Below are 22,511 nucleotides of genomic sequence, written 5' to 3'. Positions count from 1 at the left end.
TGTAACAAGTTTTGAGTTATTAATATTTCATATTTCAAATTGGGGAGTTGAAGAAAAAGTGTTACGTATTCATCTTTTAATAGTATATGAAACTGACAGTCAGGATGTGCTTAAATGTTTTAAGGAAAAGAAAAAAAAAATTGTCGCTTGATATGTTTAGAGACACATGGTCTAGTTTTACCTAAAACCCAAGAACCTAGTTTTACGTGTTTTCCCTCAATTTCTAGTAGTGTTTCCTTTTTCAAAAGCATTATTGTTGCAAAATAAAAATTCACTGAAATTGGTATCCCAATTAAGAACACGTCGTTCATTGAAGTCTATTCGCCCGGTAAATTCTAATGGGTGAATCTCGTTAGGCGTATAAAGTTCGCATGGGAATAATGGACCTTCCGGCACTAATAATGTCTTTGACAATTTTTTCCGCTGTCTTTGAATAGCTGTTTTTTTCAAAACAACGTACAAAAGTAACTACGGCTTACAAGTTGCAAAGAGAACAGGAAAAGAAAAGCCAGTCAGTCTTAGTTTATTTGTTTTATAGCAAATTGAATACAGTAATAATAGTGTTACTATTTCTGATTTGCTCATTATTTGTTTCAAATGTAATGCTTACAAAGAATAAATGTCGTGCAATTTGTAAATGAATCGAGCCTTTGGATTAAAAGAAGGAAATTTATATTTATCATACGCATAGTTTAAACGCTAATTACCAATATGTATGCATGTAAAGTACTATAGCGATAATTACAAAATAAGATAACTAAATTCGAAACTATTTTCTTTTAATATGCGCGAAAATTGAATTAAATTATTCTCGTCAACAAACTTCATGAGATTCGTATGCAAATATAATGGACTGCATCATCTTTAATGCTGTTTCTATTAGCAGAAATTGAACACGCAAATAAGAACCTATATATTATATATATATATACAGACAGATACAGATTTAACATATTTTACTCAGATGGGCACTCCAGCTAACTGCACCTTAAGAAACATATTGCATAATCAGCATTACGTCATTAGAATAGCATAATCAGAACACCCAAAATAATGGCGGCCGGCTTACCACTTTTTCTTTCTGCTAGATGTTGCCAGATTCGTCAAGTTTAACAGTGTGCAAACATTAGATCTTGGTGTCACATCGTTTCTGCATTGACACAATATATATTATTTATTATTATTCCGACTGCTTTATCTCTCAATGGGCACCACAGGTCAGTCATGTTATCTTGATCGTTGCAACAGCAAACCTTTTCAGTTGTTTATCTTTTCAACTTTGTTATTAATAAACAGATTTAACATTAGATTTAACTTTTGTTGGGTGCTCCAACTTACAATGTTTTGGGTATGTTGGTACAAAATTAGCAAAAAGGGTTAGTTATTTTACAGATATTTACACATATACATGAATGAAGGCCTTCTACCTTTACATTTCGTCAGCTGCCTAGACCTGATTATCAGCTATGATTATGTTTCTCTTAGAATATACGTACTCTTTGATGGTTCTGACGCCCTGCTGACCGTAATAATCCTGACAAAGATCTTTGAGTCTATGTGATCCCTAGAGCTGAGGAAGGGAGGCTCTGATGGGGGAAATGAGTGGACAGTCGAGGATGTAATGCAAGACGTCTGCTGAAGAAGCTGAGGCACCGCAGGCGCATTTGACGTTTTGATGGCAGAAGGTAGGTTTAAAACGTTTTGATGGTGTTTTGAGGAAGGCGATAAATCTTCTATGATTTGTGAACGCTTGTTGTAGATAGAAGTCTGTGTTGAGCATCTTGGTGGAGACCATGGGAAAGATGGAGCAGGTATGTCGACAGGTGTCTGAGTCGTCCCAGAGAATTTGTCATATGGACAGGAGAAATGCGCAGAAAATCTTGTGTTTGGCAGCAACTATCGAGAGTGGGTACTCTGAGTAGATGGAAGGGTGACTTGTGCCTTTTCTAGCTAAAATGTCTGCTCTTTCGTTACCTTGGGTACCTTGATGACTACGCACCCAGCATGGAGACACTTGTCTCGAAGATGTTAGGTTAGGTTAGGTCATTTAATTACGGCAAAGCCTCGAGGGCTATCTGCCTAAGGGGAGGGATGCCTTCGTGGAGGACTTTCTAAGGGAAACTGGCTCTTATACACGTTACACATGGGGAAAACCACGAAAACACCCATGCAGCCAGCCCGTTCGCTGGATTCGAACCTCGAACCGAACTACCATTGTTCAGCGACTTTACCGCTCGGCCGCTGGTGGGCTCACTTGTCTGGAAGAAGATAGGGTAATAAGCACTTCTTTTAATGAGGAGATGTGGAAGGCTTGCGGTCCGTCCTTGTTCAGTAACACAATATATGTGGCCCGAAAGTATATAATCAGACACTTAGTAGTGTTTGTAAATACATAATGCATATAAAATTAGACTAAAAGCCCCTCAACTGCAGAAAAACAGTATTATTAATTATTAGGCGATTTAAGCAAAGACTTATCACTTCATCTTTCTTCTTTTCATCAAGCAATATAAAAGCAAATTTTGTGTTAGAGCCATGAAATTTCAGTTTAATTGCTTGAATTTCGTGTCCATCATGTAAAATTTGCTTAAAAGTAATAGTAACTAAGTTTATTAATGTAAAAACAGGCTTTAAATGGTTAGTATATGTAATCAGAACTTGCATAGTATTTATACGTCACCAAATATTTGGAATTCAATAGCTCGTTCGATTACTGCATAACTGTATACAAAACAAAGAATATGCAAGCTTTTAAATTTTATATTACGACCAAAGGAACATTTCGTAATTAACACATACATACATGCTTCAAGAGCATTTGGGCTAACGTCCCTTTGGGCTAAAAATATTTAAAAATACCCCATCTTTAGAATTTACCGATAGACAGTCTCGTGCGCTGAAGATAAAAATATTTTATTACGTACAGCTTGTTACCACTGCTCGCTTTGAAATCGTTGAGTTTAATCAGTAATTCGTTAAAGTTTAAAAAATATCAAACAGATAATAAAATAAATTCGAAATTAAGGATTCGGGCTTCCGGGTGCCCAAATTCGGAAGAAGGACTGCGTTATTTAAAATTTGATGGCTCTAGGTTTTGCTAGTGCTTCGCTATATTCAAATAACCAGAGTTAAAGTAACCAATATCATATTACCAAGTGCATCTTACAAACTAATGAAGTAGGTGTTTTAAGGAAAGATGAAAAAGATGTCTGTGTCAGTTAGAATATGTTTTAATGAAAAAAAGATAGATAGTTCTATGCAATAATTGTCTGATTGCTAATAAGTTTGATATTAAATATAAAATAAATTACGAATTTGGGATTGAAAAAATAATGTCGTGCAATGCTTCTTACATGTATAATAAACTAAGTTTACCTATTTTAACAAAGATGGTCTTCAACGTAAGATTTAAATTGGTTTCATAGGAAAACTATTTACTGGGAAGGAAGCACGGGATCTTTCTTAGGAAACGGAATATTCTAAAGCTCAAAGTTCCAATATTTTGCGGAAGGCCGAATTTTTTTTTTTTTTTTTTTTTTGTCCGGAGACATTTCGAAGTTTGAAAACTGAAATAAACTCTGTTATTGAATCTCGCATGAAGAACATAATCTTATTTTCAGAGTAAAATTTGATTTGTGCTAGATTTGGCAACCTTGGGATGATCTGATTTGTGACAAATATAACGGATGTTTATAGATAAAAATAAAAATAAAAATTACCTAGGAAGCTACGAATTAAAAGGTTTCATAAAAAGCAAAAAACACAAGGATTATCTTCTATGAAATAACCTGCATTCCTTCATCAGCGTAAAACAACAAACACAGACGCATTTGTGTGCACATGATAGCATAACATAGCATAACATGAGAAACTTAACTGTATAACCATTTCGGACAGATTACTTTAAATATATTTCTAGTGCACCAAAACTCTGATCTATGAATAATATAAGTGTGTGTATAATATAAGCAAAATTGTTAATATGTAAAAGCTCCTAATACCCATCTTTGTCTTAGTTTTAATATAGATTAATGCCTTTAAAATAACTTTCTGATGTTCATCATTCAAAGGAAAAAGGCACACATAAGATACTTGTATAAAACCACTGATGCACAACAAGCTTACATTATAGAAAGAGATAAAATATCAGTTCTTTGACCAATAACATTTCTTAATTTTAAAATAATCAGATTAATGGAACTGCCTATTTGAATTAGATAGGTGCTTATAATTTAAGTAGGAAATTTATCTTCTTTCGATTATCTCTTTAATGAAACACGTAAATCAGAATTTATCAAATTTAATTCAATGAACGCTAAGCTTAGCTTGTGTATATTCATTTGTATAGGCTTCTTTACATAAATAGACGTTAAATAGAGAAGAAATAAAAATCCACAAGTGTTTTATTTGTTTGGCATGTTCCAAGCGCTTCATGAGCATCAACTATCTAGGATCATCCTGTCCACACACTACTATTACTATACGGTAAAATAGCTTCCCTGCAAAGCGGGTTTAGGGTTTCCAGAAAATGTCAAGAGAATGGCAGATTTGCCATATTTGGCGAGAAATCTCTCATTTGGTGACAAAACTAGTGATGCGCCATAGACGGATGGAGGACCTTCTAGAACAAATTCTCACAAGATTAGACCAGAATGTTCTCGAATAAGGAGTCCCTGCATGCGGAGTCCCAGTCGGTCAGCCAGTGTCTCGTCTAACGAGTTGATCGCCAGTCTAGTGTCGAGTTGGTCGTCAAGAGTGTCGTGAGTCTACCGAGTGTATCGTCGAGTGCATCCCGAGTTGTAGCGTGGAGAGTCTCGAGAGTACGTTCCAAGAACGACCGATCAGAGTCTGTAGCTGTACTCTGGTGCTTTGCCGTGACGATGTCTTCACTGGTATAGCCTGAAGGCTGTGTTGCTGATTGTTTCAGCGTGTTTATAGTAGTTTTTCGAAGACTGTTAACGTGATTTTTGAGCTGCTCTTAGTAATACCGGCTAATAAACTGTCTCTGATTCTTCGTCAAGTGTTGTCGTTAATCACTTCAAATCTAAGAACCCGTGCCGAAACGCAACAATATATAATGGAAAAAAAACTTATTCATTCCATATTAAAATTCATCCCGTATTAAATTCGGAATAAAAACATGCAACCCCGCCAAAAAAATAGAGACATTGTGGTAGACCTTAAGAAATAGAGAGGGGCGCAAATCTTAAAAAACTGAAAACTAAAATAAACATATACATCTTTCGCTTAATTGTGATCTCCGGGTTGGTGCAACGAAATAACTAGATAAATATATTAATAAATAAATAAAAAATAAACAATAAATTATATAATAAATTAAATAAGAATAAATAAACATATAATAAATAAATCAATTACATAATTAATAAATAAATAATATAATAAATTAATAAATAATAAAAAAATAAATTATATAAGAAATAAATAATAAACGAAATAAATAAATAAATAAAACAACCTATTTCTAAACTGACAAGGACACAATTAAAACTTAAAATTTAAAAATAATCTTTGAATAAAAATAACTTTAAAAAAACAATTAAAGTAATCAGTCAAACTCGTACAGACCGAAGTAAGCCGTGCAAAATTTGTAGCATAAAAAAAAAAAAAAAAAAAAAAAAAAAAAATGATTGCGGATTAATAATGCAATTTAAAAACTGAGTAGAACGAGTCCCCAAAAGCAAAAATAATAATCTAACACTTGAAAAAACAAAACCATATGAATAATGAATATTCTAAAATTCAAACTTGTGAAAATAAACTAAAATGCATGCAAATTTTGAAAATATACAGGCCGCGTTAGAAATCAAAGCATAATTCATAAACAAGCATAAAGCTTAAAAATCTAATAACACATTTTTTTTTTTTTTTTTTTTTATTTTAGGAAACCAAGTCCATAAACATGCAAAGCAGAAGTTATGCATGCAACATGTTCAAAAATACAAGAACAATTAAAATTTTATCTAAATAATGTTAAATTACAGGCCGAAGTAAGGAGTGCAAAATTATAGCATCAAAAATAAAATAAAATAAAATGTTCAAAACGATTGAGAAATAATAGACAATTAAAAAAAAAATGAGAAGATCGATATATGCTATTCTAGTCATATATATACTACACGTGCCAGTGTTACACTTCTCATAAATATATATATGATGAGGTATGCAAACATACTCGCATGCATACATTCATACATATCTATGCTTAATGCGTGGAATGGAGTTTTGATGAATACTTGTCCTGCGGCAATGTAGTGAGAAACAAATTACTTTCCAGCATTTAATTTAAATGATATAAATAATTTAGTATACTATGTACATATTCAATGCTAACCTTAACTGGAATATATTTTACTAATGCCTGTTCTTACTTTGTATGCTTTATATACATTAGAGAAACAACGCAGTAGGATTGCAATTATCCTAGTTCCAACTAACTGAAATTTCGTGAGATTTATGACGAATACCTAAGCTTAACTTTCTGTCTTTCTTTATATTTGGAAGTGTTTTGTCGTAAATATTCTACAAAATGCAGAACAGAGCTTCCAATTATTTTCTCACTGATTTAAACACCAGCGAAACCACACTTTTGCGTACTGGACTGCGGGAAGACATTTGCGCATGCCCAACATTTTAAAATGTTATGCAGCGTAAAGACACTAAAGAAGAATACGTTACAGGAGCTTTTTGAGGAAGTTCAAGATAATAAAATGCGAACAAAATATTGTGCTTCTATGAAGTATAATAGTTTTAATTTTAATATCATTAAGGCACAAATACTGATTTTGAGCATTCAAATGCAGTTACAACATTGTCTAAATATGACACGTCCAGAGCAAAAATTAGTTCTTGAACTGGTCCAGTAATAAAGGACGTAAGCAAGAATGTCAATCTTAGATTCATTATATATTTCATCTAGAATCTCGCAGTATTTTGTTTTGCCAGAGTTTTGTTTTAGAAGTCAAGGTAATCTCTGAATTCTAGACACTTCTTTTTTCCCTGTACAGGAAGGGGTATATATAGCTTTAACCTACCTTCGAGAATATTCCCGAGAAAACTGCTAAAAATGCGTTTTAGAATGTTCTCGCTACGTCTAAGAAATATAACCAATTGTATCACCAAGTATCGCCAAATGGACGATTTCGCACCAAATCTGGTAATCCTGTCTTTCCCTGCCATATTAAAAATATCTTGTTAAAATGTTTTTGTTGTAATAGTATTTTATTTCAGAATAAAATTAAAAGCTTTAAAATATTTTACTTCCATGTAGCAACACCAGAAACATACCTATTTTTGACAAAATTAGTAATAAAAATATTTTTATTTGCCTAAATACGCCATGCATTCCTTCTGTTTGAACTAAAATTAACTAATTGTTTACTGTTTATTTACGTAGACGCTAAAAGTAAACATGCATTTTTGTTTTTAATTTCATTTATTTTAATGATTTATTTGCACTAATGCAAATTTAAACAAAGAAATCATTTTTATTCGCGAAAGGCAAGCTTCATTAGTAATTTTTATTTAACGAAAAATAAATTAAGACGTTGTTTTTAATTGCTTACTACAATAATTAAAGAAATAAATAAAAAAAATGATATAAAACATGCAATGCATACGATTAAATTTTTTCATTTATAATTTAATAAAGAATTAAGAATGCGTAAAATATAATAAACGTGCTTAAATGCTTCTTAAATATACGTGCATTTAGCAAGTTAAAATACATATGGTAATAAAAAACAAGCTTAATACTAACGGCAAATTAATTTTTTATTCACAGCTAATAAAATAAATATTGCGTCGGACAACTGAAGGCCGGATAAATGAATGGTTTTATGAACGTTTTCTTTTGCTTATATTCTGCAGTCTTATCCTTATCAGTTGGCTGATATGCGTTTGTAGTTTCCAGGTCTTTGTTGTAATTAATTATTTTTAGTCATATTTAGGCTTTATATTTTCATTTCACTTTTATATACACAAATGTGCATCACAAACATACGTAGGCTATCTTCTAAAGCTTCCGTAAACTGCACAATAAACATTTTTAATTTCCTAAACTTACCAAATGTTCAGTAAGAAAAGTATCCTTGATATTACTCGATAGCATGGTCTTGAAAGGATACTTCAAAGAGAAATGACTTCCGGCATGCTGCAGCTTGAAAATTTGCCAAAGAATGACTACGATTTTTACTTCTGAAGGGGAAAAAAGATAGTACCTTATCACGAAACGTGCGAAACAATAGCAGCCAAGTACATAAAAAATGTCTCACGCAATCTCTGTGGGTTTTAATGACTAAATGCCTTCAGCAATGCGCCTGTAAATATTGCTTTACAGGATTACTCCCTCTGGCAATACTGCATCTGATACGTCAGCAGAGATAGAAAAATATTAATAAAAAATACTTGAGATAGATTGTCGTATCTCTGCAGTACTAACTTTTTTACGTTATCTTTTTGAAGCTTTTATCAGTTTTATTAAATATCTTCATGGAGGAATTTAACTTCCTCTTTAAACTGCAGGATCCTGCTTTCAGAGAGATAAGTTCGGCTATAACAGACTGAGATAAAAGTTTAGAATTTTTAGTTTTTATAGAGTACTGATATGTTATAAGGTGTAACTAATGTAAAGAAGAGGTGTTTCCTTTCAGAAAAGTTTCAGGAAGTTGAACTTATTACCGTCATTATATATTTTTTAAGTTTCTAAGCTTATTACAAATTGTTTTATCTTTAATTTTTTTATTTGGTATTTATTCTTTTGTGTATATGTTAATTTTTTGTTAAGGCTATAGATGCACTAAAAGAAATTTACTTTAAGGTAGAAAACGAGTAAGGAAATTAAAACCGTTTTAAGTTTGCTATATAAAGGAAAATGCTTTAGTAAATGAAACTCGTATTTAGTCTTCAATTCAGTATAAGAAGAAAAAGGTTGTAGGGTTTATATTTATTTTAACTAACATTTATTTTAAGTTTAAACTATCTTTCCTGTCAAGCCCTACTTTCCCCTGGAATTGCCAATGCCAGAGTATGTAAATTTTAGTAGAACGCGCAAAGTATTCAAAATTGTCAGCGGAAGTAATCTGATTTAAATAGAAGGGAAACGAGTTCGAAGTGTGCTTTCTTGCTTCACGAGCGTGGAGGTGGCTAGTTAGAAATTGAAGAACCACACGTATCGGCCTGTGTGCTTGCCTCGGCAGATAGTTAAATTTTTCAACGTAATATTCAGAAGTTTGCTGAATTATCAGCGGTATCTTAGAACGCGGTTAGGTTAATTACGTTTAGAGAGCCTCGTAGGTAGTCACTTGTTATTATTCATTTTTAGTTTCTTATTTTTATTTTTCCGCCGGGTCGGCGTAGTTTGTGAGCGTCAAGAGCACGCATCTGTAATTTCTAAAGTTGAATAAAAAGGGATTTAAACCCTTCTCAAGACTTTGTATACTTTCCAGTTCATAGCAGTCACCACTATTGTTGCGTGCAGGTTGGGAGCGCGCAACGTTACAAGGTGAAAAAAAAAAGTGTTATCCTGAAACTAAGGCTTTAAATATTTGCTTTTATGAATGATGTACAGGAGTGGTAATCAAAAGTCACCTTTATGTAAATTACATTGTATCTTTAGTAATAAATATTTATTTGACATTAATCTAGGTCGTCATATTAATTGTTATAGTGTCTCTTTTTGGCTTTACGTTTGCAAATTTAAGCTTTTTAATATTGCATAATGCTATTCCATATATGCTTAGAGTATCACGAAATTAATAAATAAAACAAAATATTTAGTGCATAGTAATATTATATACACGCGCAGCGGCGTAGAAGTATACATTTGTAGCAATATAATAATACTGAACACATACGTTCTTGTATGTGCGAAATATTTTTACTCTGTAATGCATTTTTATTACCGCACTCAAATACTCATACATCCGTTCAAGTTATTCCAAACCTGTCTTTCCGTACGTACGTAAACATGTGCGTATACTTTTAAAAACTGTCTAATATTAATAAACTTTGAATTTGTCCCTATAGACCTGTATTAAAGAAATTAATATTTCGAAAAACTAAAAATTCTTAAAATACTTTTTGAATTATTACTCCAAAAATGAGATAAAATTTAAACCGTTGCAGTAAAAAGTGTATGAATGTTTTCTTTGAGTACTAGACTATTAATATCTCTGTTAGTTCAGAATTAAAAGTGCTTCAGTTTTTTTCCAATATTAGCAATCAAGAACTTGGACTTAAAAATAATTTAAGATTTAAGATTTAATTTTGTGTCTTTATTATTACATGTAACATGAATGCAAATTTAGAAATGTAAATAAAATACAAAGTTTTTTTATTTATATATAGAAATATGTAAGATAAATACGTCATTGTGAATTATACATTTAATTAGCAACATCCTCTTAGTGCTTCTTTTTAATTTGGACATTTCCCCCTCTCCATTTTAAAAATAATATTAACTTTTCCGAAACGGCGTCATATCTGAAACCTAATTTCGCATTATATTATCTTAAGCTTTTGCCCTGCGTATAGTTCTTAGCCAATAAGGTTAAAGAAAATTTTTAATATAAATACCACTGCAATCCAACTACGCTTTCTCTTTCTAATCTAACTAATCTTTCGCCCTTCATTTCTACTCTGGGTTACACGAAAGCTTGGCTCGCTGTATCGTCCATTGTTTGAAGAAAGGCTAAGTTTTAGGATTATGGCTGTAGCCCATCATACTCTCTGAAAAACGCTGAAATGTCAACATGACAGATTTCCCAAAATTTTCTTAACACTTTTAGCAGAAGCCTCGGTTTCGGAATAGTAAATCTTTTTGGATGTACAAGGAGTAAATTATTAGCTATAAAACAATATGCACGAAACCCAGTAAGATGGCACCTTTAGTGCACAACAATATGCAAAAGGTAATCTGACCTACAAGATGACCTAAGATGAATCAAGATGACCTTGATTTGATTGATTCTCTGGTGCGACTTTAAAATCTGAATCCTTTCAGAATTCCCTTCTCTCTTTTTTTAATAATATACATAATTTACAAAAATATTTGATGAAAATTGTATTCAGAACAGTAAGCAATATACAGAAAATTCAACAATTAGCCCAGCATAATATCGAATTCATATAAACGGAAGTGCAATTTTACCCCTAGTTTTGTAGAGGCATTAAGTTATTTCGGAAGCAAGAAAGATGAAAAATGAGCAGCATCTTCGTCGGGAATCGAACCACGAACTACGCGCCCAGGGTGCAGACCACCACATTACGAAGGGATGCTAAGAAAGCGGGATAAATATCTTATAAACTTTGTAGAGGCATTAGGTTATTTCGGAAGCAAGAAAGATGAAAAATGAGCAGCATCTTCGTCGGGAATCGAACCACGAACTACGCGCCCAGGGTGCAGACCACCACATTACGAAGGCATGCTAAGAAAGCGGGATAAATATCTTATAAACTCCCCCTTTTAAAGGGCGACTGGGGTTTTAGGGGACACAGTTTTCAAATCCTGGGGGTGGAGAATCTTCATTCAACAACCTCTCAGTTCGGGTGCCACTGAAGAGACATTAAGCATTTTTTGGAAGCAGAAGTGATGAAAAACGAGCAACGCCTTTGTCAGGTATTGAATGACGGAACTCTGGAATACGCGCCCAGCGTGCAGAACACTTCACCACGAAGGCATGCTAAGAAAGCGGGAGAAATACCTTATATACTCCCCATAGGCCGACTTGTATTTTTTCAGAGGATCCAATCGCCAAATTCTGGGTACGGAGAATCATCATTCAACACCCTTTTAGTTCGGGCGCCAATGTAGAGATATTAGGTTATTTGGAAGCCGGTGAGTTGAAAAATGAGCAACGCCTTCACCGGGAATCGAACCACAGACCGCTGCAATACTCGCCCAACGTGCAGATCACCACACTACGAAGGCATACTAAGAACGCGGGAGAAATACCTTATTGTCTAAACAATTATTTCTAGAAATATATAACATAAATAACTAAACTCCGCTTTTGGGAACAATTACAATAACTCTGCATATATTTCGATGATAAGTACACCGAAAACCACCTCTGAAAATGTACAGTATTTCTGTGAAAATAAGTATACGTGAGTGGTGCTGAACATCAAAGTTATACTCTGTAAGATGACCTTCTTCTAAGAAAGCAAAAGTCGTTGGAAATCATGAGGTCTGTTTCAGAGTCTTTGGTAATGTCTGAACAACTGAAAAATATAGTATTAATTCAGAAGTCAAACAACAAAAATCAGCGTTATATTTACGAAATTTTCACAGGACTAGTTTCGATGGTTTTACCGAACCACCATCCTCAGCTGCAAAACCACAAATGAACAAGATAGGAAATAATGACTAGATAAGATAAGAAAGCCTGGACAAGAATAAGCAATTGGCGCCATCTGTTGGTGAAACCAGAGCTAAAACATAATTTCTTTAAAGGCCGAAGGCAAATTTGGATTGGAATTAGGATCGTTAACTAGAACAGAAAGATTTTTATGAATGTGAAATACCCCTAGAAAATCCAGTTCTCCAATGGAAGATGTTTTTTGATTAAGATTTTTATGAATGTGAAATGCCTCTAGAAAATCCAGTTCTCCAATGGTATCAAAAACAACTTTCATTGGAGAACTGGATTTTCTAGAGGCATTTCACATTCATAAAAATCTTTCTGTTTTAGTTAGCGATCCTAATTCCAATCCAAATTTGCCTTCGGCCTTTAAAGAAATTATGTTTTAGCTCTGGTTTCACCAACAGATGGCGCCACTTGCTTATTCTTGTCCAGGCTTTCTTATCTTATCTAATCATTATTTCCTATCTTGTTCATTTGTGGTGTTGCAGCTGAGGATGTTGGTTCGGTAAAACCATCGAAACTAGTCCTGTGAAAATTTCGTAAATATAACGCTGATTTTTGTTGTTTGACTTCTGAATTAGTATTTATTCGGCGTGTTATTGTGTCTTAAATATACGTATGTTTAGGCTAATCATGTTATAATATGAGCACATTTCAAACAACTTTTTCGCTGATGATTTTCTTCTTGATCATAGGCTTCGGATCATAGACATTGTAACCAATTTTTACTATAAATGCTAACGAAACATGGGACAAGTGAGATGGAGACAAATAGTTAAAGAATAGACAGGCAAAGAAAATATGCATAACTTATTTATCCAGGAAAAACAAAATTTATACCTAATTTCCTGAAACGGATAAAAACTTTTACGCAAAAGTATTTTCCCATAATTTAGCCATTAGGAAACAAAAATCTCGAAACGTGGCTTTCCGACCTTGTTTTAATGAAAGAAATGATGTCTTTTACCCGGACATGTCAGTAAATCTTTCATCAACAACACAAATGCAAGAAGTGACACTTTATCCATTTAATGGTTCTATGCAACGCTCGACGTCCTCTCCGTTACACCACTTAATACACAAATATACACTTTTTTGCGGTCATGTCATCTAAAGTAATAACAGATGTGCGGAAACAATAATGAAATTACGTCGCGTCGTAAAAACTTGAAACTCATTACGAGAGATTGCGCTTGCATTAATTACCAATTAATACCCCAAGTTCCCGACCATAATTAAATATCTCGTGGAAATGACGCATTTTGATGAGACAGTAAAATCGAGAGCGTCCAATACAAATGTGGAACGGGCTGAAATCTGGATGCACTCTTAATTATACAGAATGACTTGGATGGAGGTAATTCGAAGAATGCACACTGAATGAATGACATAATTTATGAGGGAGATTGTCATTCGCGAGTTAAAAAAAATGTTCGAAAGGATTAGTCCTTCAAATCCACGCTTTTCAATATTTTTCCTCTGATTTACTTGACTGAGTTATTTGAAATTACTGCACCGTAATATCTTAAATAATGTTTAATGTTTTTGAAAAAAAAAATATGAAGCTGTTTATTTATCTGAACACGTTATAAGCAAATATGTTTAAATATTAATATTTTCATCACATTGTAGCGAATATTACAAACCGTTGCATATTATAAGACTAATTAATTAAGAGCTTATTTACTTTTCACTCGGCCGCCGAGATATTTCTAGTACTTTCTGTTTCTTGAAATTACTGGAACGCATATAAGGGCCGAATTATTGTTAAAGCTATTTAGGTCGTAATGTAATGAATGACACAAATGCTGCCACAGAGCGAAATACAATTTATTAGCAAAAAACTGATAGTACATCAGTCAGAAATATCTCCCCCCATGTCAATACACTTCTGCTATCTCTCTGGAAGATCCCGAAGGGCTTTGGTAAACCAGTCCGTTGGGGTGTTGGTGCACCACGTATGGACAACATGTTGGCTCCTGACTGCATCGTTCATCTTGTCAAGCAATACGTAGTCCGAGGTCTTGGTTCGAGGTCCGAGGTCCACCTAATCTGCACATACATTTGTCATCTCCAAAATCACCATGCACAATTGCCTGCAATGTTCCTTGCGCAAGCCCTGTCTCTTCCTGCATCTTATTGAATGTTATGCGCCTACTCGCCATGATCAAATCCGACACGGCTGCCAAATTTGCTGCTGTATGCGATGTTGCTGGTCATCTTGCGCTGGCACCTTTGGCTGCAGTCCCCACTCCACTGTTGAACGTGGCCAATCAACAGGATACGGTACTCCTTGAGGGTGCTTTGTTCACTCACACCAAAACCATACGACAGTGGATGTCACTACCCTATATACCTTTCTTCCATAGGAACCACGTTGTGCAACGCTGATCGGGATAATTACCTTCCATCATTGCTGTCCACGCTCAATGATGACGTCGAAAGGGACGGGCGCTGACTTATACCGTTCGGGCTTGCGGCCAGCTCCATCTATGCACTCTGAATAGCCCACGCCCCCTTGTGTCTTTCCACTTGTTTTCCTTTCGCACAGTGTAACAGTTCCGTTGTGAAAGCCATTGTGTTAATTATTTCTGTACGGTACAAATACATGGAGCATCAATTACAGTTAATTGCAATATCTATTACAGTTATACAGGGACCGAACCAGACGACTTCTGGCAATTTTTCGCCAAATTAGTGCGATAGCCATTTAATCAATGTTAACTAGACGTATCCATGTATGCTTACATTTCCGGCGAGCTTCACTCGTTTATATTTTCATGTTACTTCATACAAAAGAAATACAAGAGTTTCACATACAATTGCACTAAAATAATCTATCTATGTGAAGATTTCGTAACAATATATACGCTTCACAAAACGGCAAAATGCTCCACATAAAATAAGAAATTATTTCGGATTGTGAGTGAACAATACCTTACAAGCGCACTTGTTAATTTTCGGAAACTATTTGTATGCTAATAAACTTATTTATTTATTCTCTTCACTAAGTTCAGATATAAAATGCAAAGAGTAGGTTAATGAACTAGCATATACTAAACGTGCATTCAACATTATTCAGGTTAAATGTATGTCTATTTTACTTACACAGATGCATTTAAGGGGCATTAATATGTACCAAAAATAATTCAATAAACCCTCTTATGTTTCTAATTCTCAGGTGATAAATATTGTTGAGAGCGTATAATGGATTGAATGCCCACCAAAATGATAGCCTGATAGAATTTATTTTCCCAAAAGAAACAATTTACAGTTCCGGAACGTTCCATAAATAACTCGTACGAGTACAATCTGTAGTCACCACCAATAACTAATAATGTTAAGCACAATATAATGCAAAGCACATTTAAAGAGCAAAGCTCGTATGTTCTTTATACACTCCAGTGTCAGCTATGAATTAAAGCCACTGAGAAATTGATGCCTTATATAGTAGTTTTCCCCGGCCCCCGAGAAATCTCTAGTATCTTCCATTTCCAATTTCTAGTACTTCTAGTACTAATATGAACTAAAAACGCTTAGAAACGGATTTTCTCTCTGACCTTATATAGCTTTCATCCGGCTGCCGAGAAATCTCTAGTATCTTAAATTTCCAATTTCTAGTACTCCAAAGTCAAATATGAACTAAAAACGCTAAGAAACGGATTTTCTCTCTGGCCTTATATAGCTTTTATCCGGCTGCCAAGAAATCTCTAGTATCTTCCATTTCCAATTTCTAGTACTCCAAAGTCAAATATGAACTAAAAACTCTAAGAAACGGATTTTCTCTCTGGCTTTATATAGCTTTCATCCGGCTGCCGAGAAATATCTAGTACTTTCCATTTCTCGAGATTACTCGAAGGCATATAAAGTTACATATAAGGACCAGATACGGTTACAGTTACATAAGTGTCGGGCCAAATTGTGCTAAATGGTCGCCACGTTTGGCGAATTTAAGCGATATCTCGCGAAATGTGGTGACAAAAACCGCTGAATCCATCGCCAGTTGGCGATATCTCGCCAATTTAGTCAGAATGGCCATTTACTTCAATGTTAAATAGATTTGCCCCTGCAATCTCATTTCTCCGGCACAGTTTCTTCGCTTCAGACTTTACATTATTCAGAAGATACTACGATATCACATAGAATTTCATTTACATATATACAAAATTCATAACAATATGTTGAGAAAAATGGTGCATTTAAACCAAATTTTTAATTTTACATTAAGAAATGAAGTTCTGAAATTAAATTAGATTTGCATTTGAAGTTAGTAACTGCTTCTTCCTTGCCGTTTTTTCATTTATTATATATTTATTGCTTCATAAACATCTATGAGGAAATTCTGAAACAAGTCTCCTAACTAACTCATTTTGTATATTTTTAGTACACATAAATACCATACATCGCAGAATATGTCTGGTAACTTTAATTAACTTATCAAATATTCCTAGACTGCTTCAAAGCAAAGGCATAGCATTTCATTATGCTTACCTGCAATTTTAGAATTATTTATTTGGATACATTATGTTGCATTTTCTACATTACCCTGGACTTCATTTAAGATTCAACATTTTACATATAATGATGTTTACCTAGTTTCAAAGTCCGCAAGAATTTAAAATATGCTTATTGTGCATTCGTGCGTAAGCAATAGTATATTGTTATATATTCTTTAGTTTTCTAATTTTATGTTCTGCTAAATATGTCCAAGGTCTCAAATAAAGATTTGAAACTGTTACATTTGCAGAAGTAAATACAATGAAAAATAACAAAAAAAATCTGAAATGTTTCAGATTTTAAATTACGTCCAAAGGGGCGTTTTTTAACATTTTGTGTGTTACCTTTCTTTATTAAATATCATGTTCTCGCACTTAAACCATAAGATCCAGTGCAACAGCAATATCGCAAAATAGTTTTAAAACGAGCATATCTTTAGAATTTCCGATACAGAGACTCACGCGCTGGAGATAAAAATGTTTTTTCTGCACAACGTTGCCAATGCTCGCTTTGAAATCCTTGAGTTTGTTAATCAAAAATTCGTCAAAGTTTTAAAAAATAGGAAATCGATCATAAAACAAATTTCAAATTTCAAATTTGGTCTTCCACATGCTCATATTCGTTGGAGGATTACGTTATTCAAAATTCGATGACTCTATGTACCGTTGTTTTATCACAATACGAGAAATATACATACATTTATGCAGATTTTTCATTATTTAATTTCTTCAAATATAATGCAGGACTCTAACATTTTGTGGCAACAGTTTGAAAAGTGAACCGACATTTATGAGTCCGACGCAAAATGCCAAAACGAAACTAATAGTCCTTCGGGATTTAGAAATTGTTTTATTATCTATTTCATATTTTGTAACGCACTTATGAGCAATAGACTTTGGACTAATAATTCATAAAAATTGTTTTCTGTCCTCATTTATATTTATGTATATGCTCTGTCTTTCATCTTTATCAGCACAGGAAGAAAGATAAATTTATAAAATTGTAAAAAACAGATAAAGATGATTTAGACTTTTCAAGCACGAAAAAGATGAAGAAACAAGTTCTGAAAAAAGAAACCTACCTTAGGTTTGGCAATGTACATTTTGAAACACAGCTGAAATTACATGTAGCGATGCTTTAGTTAAGTCACACATTGTTTTATCAAATTATTTTTCTGATAACATTTGTCGTGATTTAAAAAGCGCATTTTAACGTTTTGCGTGTTACCTTTATTTATTAAATATCATGTTCTTTGCACTTAAACAATAAAATTCAATTCAACAGTAATATCGCAAAATATTTACAAGCGCATATCTTCAGGATTTCCGATACGCAGTCTCGCGCGCTGGAGATAAAAATGCTTTTATTTTCCTTTAAGTGTTGCAATTCTCGCTCTGAAATCGTTGAGTTTCTTAATCTGAAACTCATAAGTGCGTTACAAAATATGAAATAGATAATAAAACAAATTCTAAATCCCAAATTCGGGTTTCCAGATGCCCGTATTCGTGTGGAGACGTACGTTATTCAAAATTTGTTGGCTCTAGGTACCGTTGTTTATCGCAATGATTATCGTTGTTTATCGTTGAGAAACATGCATATATTTATCCAGATTCTTCATTATTTAATTTCTTTAAATATAACACGGGGCTCTAATATTTGGTGGCAACAATTTAAAAAGTGATTCGCCGTTTATAGTGAATCAATGCAAAATTCCAGAACGAAATTAAAAGCCCTTTTGAGCTAACGCCTTTTACGCTGAAAATAACGAAGAAGAAGTAGGAATATTAATAGCAAAATATAATTTACGATGAAGTATTAAAATGTTAACTATAAGATCCTTGAAATAAAAAAAAATAGTATTTTTACTTTCATGAATGAATTCAAACTTCTTTGAGTTGCATTAGAATATACTCAAGTTTACCTTCTTTCCCTCTGTAGTATTACAGATATCTGGAGATATTAAAATATGTGCTAATTTAGCAGATCTTTATGTTTGTTGCTCTAATTTCTATCTATTACTTCTACCATTTTCTAATTATTTGCTAATATAGTAATAATGCTGTTCTTCACTATCTCTATAAAACTAAAAAAAAAGACGTAATTTATAATTTAAAAACGAAACAGATTCTCTTTGGAAGTATACCGTTACAGAAAACAATACACCGGTGCTATATATAGAATCATTCTAGAAAGTAATTAAAAGTTAAAAGCACGCAAATCTTTTCTGTATTATATACCTACCACTTTCATCAGTTTCGCAAAGGTCATAATCACCTTTTCGCAACAAGCATTCTTTACGAACGCGCAAAGTTGCATAAATAGAACTGTTAATTACCTCGATTACGCTAATGAATAACACGGAAGAAGCGTTAATGATGACTCGCTCTCATTAGAACAATTGTTATTGGCTTAAGTTATTAACGAAACGTAATTACCTTGCCTAAACTTATAATGGGTGCAAGAGAAAGAAAACAAAAAAACAGGTGCAACTTTTTCACGCGTAAATTAAGAGGAAGAGCACGCGACACAAACGAAATCAACTAATTACCGTAATTGGAAATTCATTCAAACACAACAAATTAGGTGATACCCGTAACGCATTAGTTACAAAGCATCACATCCTGTGTGCCCTATATCAACAGTGAACCTGTAGTGTCAAATATTGTCAATGCTCGGAAAGGTAAAATGTAAAATCTATAATTTTATGTTCTGTAAGTAAAAGGAAAGTGAGAGAATATTATTCCAGTATAATTCATAAAGTTCATCCAAAAATTGAGTAAATAAAAAAAAATCTGATGTGGAAATTTAGGTCCTCTTAATTTACCAGATACCCATCTCAGTTTTTTAAGATTATATTGGGGAATGGAACCAAGTTCTGGAACTCCTTGTACTTTAACGTTAACCTCTCCAGCGAACTTAGAGAGCGACAAATTTTATGTGTCTTCATTCTGCAAAAATTTAGAGTCACAAAGTCCTTGAGGAGGATTTCCCTTGATTTGCGTTTAGGTAAGATTCTTATGCCTGTCAAAGCTCTGCAAAGAACATTAATTAGCATATTTTCTGGGGAGTAACGAGGTCACTTTGAAATTAAACTACATTTAAAATTACAAAATTTAATCTTTCACTTCAATGATCAACATCAGCAGGAAATTGTACTTAATAATATCATTTCTATGATAGTAAAACTCTTCGCAAAGGAAATATTCGTGTTAACTTTCAAAAACTTAATCAAGGGGATCTTACCAATTAGTTGTACCTAGATATATTAATATTTACTTTTCAAATGGTGTAGCGGAGACAAAATATTCGTGGCACGATTCATAATAAATTTTAACTGCCATCTGTTATACAGTGCGTTCAGAAATGTAGATAAAATATAGACAAAAACGTTACTGAATATAATTAAAATCCTAGAGAAATGAAAACTGGAATTAATTTCACTTCAGTCTGTCTTCTTTGGTGTACATAAAATGTTCTTGGGAAAGCTAAGTTAAGACAAGTCGTAAATCAGGTTTCTTATTAAAATTGTAAACTTCACAATGCTTATATTTCTTTTTCTTTTTTTCCCTAATCCGTAAAGCAAAATTAAAATTTGATGTAGTGCTCGTACTATATTTGCCAGATGCTACCACGTGATTGGTATTTTTCTTGGACTGTGCCCAAATTTTGAGAATGCGATGCAATGAATTTAAAAGCAGGCACAATGATTATGGAGGCTTAAATTTACGGCTGGTTTATTATTGCTTCATCTATTTTAAATAAAATAATAAAAATTGGAGAAACTCACAGGCTTTTAACAGCAGCATAAAAGTGCAAATAACAAATTCTGTTAAACGTTACTTCCACTAACAGAAGATAAAATCACCTAAATGGGAAAAAGCGAACTTCAAAGTAAGCAATTATTTTTCATATTTTAATATGAAAGATGGGTATTGGCATCAGAAAATTTTGTACAATATTCTTTCGTAGCCCATTGAAATGAAATGAGAAAAAAATAATTTTAAGAATACTTCAGCTGTTTAAAATGATTATACGAGCAGTTAGTGTCGGCCATATTTTCAGATGTCCGTTTCTTCCGTCAAGTTTACAATAACAAAACATTATTGTGAAATTTTCGATAGGGAAAGTTAATATGCACAGATAAAAAAGTTAGTATTATATTTATATAAAACATGTTTTGAGTGCCTTTCGGGAATCACAAATTGTCAAATAGAGTCGAAAATAATTCCTGCTCTGAAAAAAAAAAAAAAAAAAAAAAAAAAGGAAAGGTTTCAGATTTTAAATTACGACCAAAGGGGCCTTTTTTTAACATTTCGTGTGTTACTTTTATTTAATAAATATCACGTTCTTTTAAAACACAAAAATTTTTGTGGTTCGTTTAAACCACAAAATTAAGTTCAACAGCAATATCGCAAAATAATTTTAAAATGAGTATATCATTAAAAAAAAAAAAAAAACTTCTGAAAGGTTTTCAGATTTTAACGGTCGTCCTAAAAGGTTTGTTAAGGTTTTTTACGTTATCGCTGAGCTTTATTATTAAGCATCGTCTACTTCGCACATATAGTTTAACAAAAAAAAAAAAAAAAAAAAAAAAAAACCTAATTCTTTTTAAGTTGTATAGAAGCTTTTGTTTAGAATTTCCAATGCAGTGTTAAGTGTTGGCATACATACTTACATTTGTTTCGCAATTCACATAAATATTCAGTTTTCTTAGTAAGATGGTTACCAATTTTCTTTTTATTATTAACTTTTTATGTGTTAACGTGAGACAATTTCAATTCTTTGGAAATATAAACTAATTTCGAGAATCTAGCTGAACCTAAGAGTAATATCACTATGTCCAGTAATCAGACAGAGAGCATCAAGAGAATGTAAAATACCCCTTTTATTAAAACTCAGTAATTTAACATAAGGCACTTCGTGTGTAGAATGAAATAAGTCGTAATTTAGTCAAACGCTACACAGAATGATTAACGAAGCTGACTCAAACCTATGCAAGCGGGTCAAGCTCTAACTGCAAGAAGAACGCAACGACGCAGACACACTGACATCGAGGAGATTAGACTAGTAACTTGGCTTCAGCAGGCGAAACATGCCCTGATTTAACAATATAAAACCTTCCTTTAAATACTTACACTTTCTACCTCATAAAAATACGCGCGAAATAAAAATTAGCATTTTAGAAGGAAATTGAAAAAAAAAAAAAAAGAAAAAAAGAAAAAAACTGATAGTAAGTTTATTTAACATAAAATAGCAGGTTATATAAAAATAAATCAATCCTTACATCTTAAGTAATTAAATACCACGTTCTTCGAACTTACACCACATGAAATTCAATTCAACAGAACAATCCGTAAATATTTAAAAACAACATAGCTTTAGAATTCCCTATAGAGTGTTAGAGGTTGCAACCCATATTTTTAAATTCGTTATATTATTTTTTAAAAATATTCGCTCTCATCACCACGTCCCTATAAGAGTTAGCCAAAAAAAAATGAAAAGAAAAATGTATATAATTAATTAAATGAGTCCAGCTTGTAGAGACATTAGGTTATTTGGAAGCAAGAGAGATGAAAAATTAGCAATGCCCTCCTCGAGACTCGAATATGCGCCGAGCGTGCTGACCAC

At 33.0% G+C, this 22,511-nt stretch overlaps 1 pseudogene across 4 annotated transcripts in view; it reads right to left on the bottom strand.

The window, feature by feature from the left end:
- Window positions 1–22,511, bottom strand: part of LOC118187875 (toll-like receptor Tollo pseudogene) — a 501,926-nt pseudogene that overhangs the window by 31,775 nt on the left and 447,640 nt on the right. The window contains exon 1 of one of the 4 annotated variants that reach the window (XR_015040896.1): window positions 8,087–8,227. The exons of the other annotated variants lie outside the window; for them this stretch is intronic. The product of XR_015040896.1 is annotated as a toll-like receptor Tollo pseudogene, transcript variant X4 (transcript). Of the gene's footprint in view, window positions 1–8,086; window positions 8,228–22,511 lie in introns of those variants that run through there. 4 annotated transcript variants of the gene reach the window in all.

The sequence above is a fragment of the Stegodyphus dumicola genome, chromosome 4 (assembly GCF_044657685.1).
Source record: "Stegodyphus dumicola isolate Sdum_Otavi_A_Nest chromosome 4, ASM4465768v1".
Lineage (NCBI taxonomy): Eukaryota > Metazoa > Arthropoda > Arachnida > Araneae > Eresidae > Stegodyphus > Stegodyphus dumicola.
The sequence above is the reverse complement of the archived record's forward strand: the minus strand, read 5'-3'. Positions and strand labels throughout refer to the sequence as shown.